Raw genomic sequence first — 1,270 nt, 5'->3', positions numbered from 1 at the left:
ATTTTTATTTCCCATATGACACCATGACACTGAGTCTATTCATCTACATTTTCCACTGTACAGGATTTTCCTCAGGGCCAATTTGACAACCTTATTCCACAAACTGTAGATCAAAGGATTCAGCATGGGCACAATGCAGGTATAAAACACAGAGGACACTTTCCCTTGGTCCATGGGGCTCACAGATGATGGCTGCAGGTACATGAATGCTGCAGATCCATAGAAAACAGCAACGGCCAAGATATGGGAACTGCAAGTGCTGAAGGCTTTGGACCTGCCCTCCGAGGAGTGGATGTGGAAGATTTTATAGAGGATGAAGATGTAGGAGGTAAGAATAGTTAAGGCAGGAATCAGGAAGTTGAAAGAACTGCAGACTAGAGCCAATAATTTGTTGAAATAGATGCTAGAACAGGATAGCTCCATGAGTGGAAAAACATCGCAGAAATAATGGTTAACCACATTGGCCTTGCAGAAATAGAGTCTCAACATAAAGCAAGTATGGAATGTCGATTGAATGATGCACAAGATATAAACTGCTGCTGTGAGCTGGAAGCACCTATAATAAGACATGATGGCATTATAAAGCAAGGGGTTACAGATGGCAACATAGCGGTCATATGCTATTTCAGCCAACATATAACTCTGCAATAATAAAAACAGCAAAGAAATAGAGCGGAGTGATGCATTCAGAGTAGGAGATGATATTTTTCTCTGTCACAAAGTTCACCAGCATTTTGGGAGTAATGACAGTGGACTGACAGAGGTCAATAAAGGACAAATTGCTGAGGAAATAGTACATGGGGGTGTGCAGGTGAGAACTGAGCCCAGTCAGTGTGATCGTGACCAGGTTCCCCACCACCGTGATCACGTAGATTCCTAAGAAGAGGAGGAAAAGTGGCAGCTGGAGTTGTGATTGTTCTGTGAGCCCAGCGAGAATGGACTCAGTCACTGAGGAGTGATTTCCAGGGTCCATTTTCTTCTCAGCAGGTTCTAAGTTTAAAGAAAAAAGGAAAATGAGTGTATTTGTGTGTGTGTGTGTGTGTGTGTGTGTGTGTGTGTGGCAGAGAGTAATTCTGCAGAGATCATTCTTTATCCCTCAAGAGGACAAACATAATGAAGGGAATTCTCCAGTATATCCTGCCACTGTAGGACAAACAATCATTCTGGTTGAACTAAAATAGAAATTGTAAACTTCAAGAACTTTGTAATTATGATACTTTATAATGTTTAAGAGAAACAAGAATTTATGAATTTTTAAAGTCAGCCAAAA

General features: G+C 41.1%; 1 pseudogene; it reads right to left on the bottom strand.

The window, feature by feature from the left end:
* Window positions 1-39: 39 nt before the first annotated feature.
* Window positions 40-1,012, bottom strand: LOC104980772 (annotated as a pseudogene).
* Window positions 1,013-1,270: the final 258 nt, after the last annotated feature.

Source organism: Bison bison, unplaced genomic scaffold (genome assembly GCF_000754665.1).
Source record: "Bison bison bison isolate TAMUID 2011002044 unplaced genomic scaffold, Bison_UMD1.0 scf7180017864506, whole genome shotgun sequence".
Lineage (NCBI taxonomy): Eukaryota > Metazoa > Chordata > Mammalia > Artiodactyla > Bovidae > Bison > Bison bison.
Note: the sequence above shows the minus strand (reverse complement) of the source record. Positions and strands in the feature narration are given on the sequence as shown.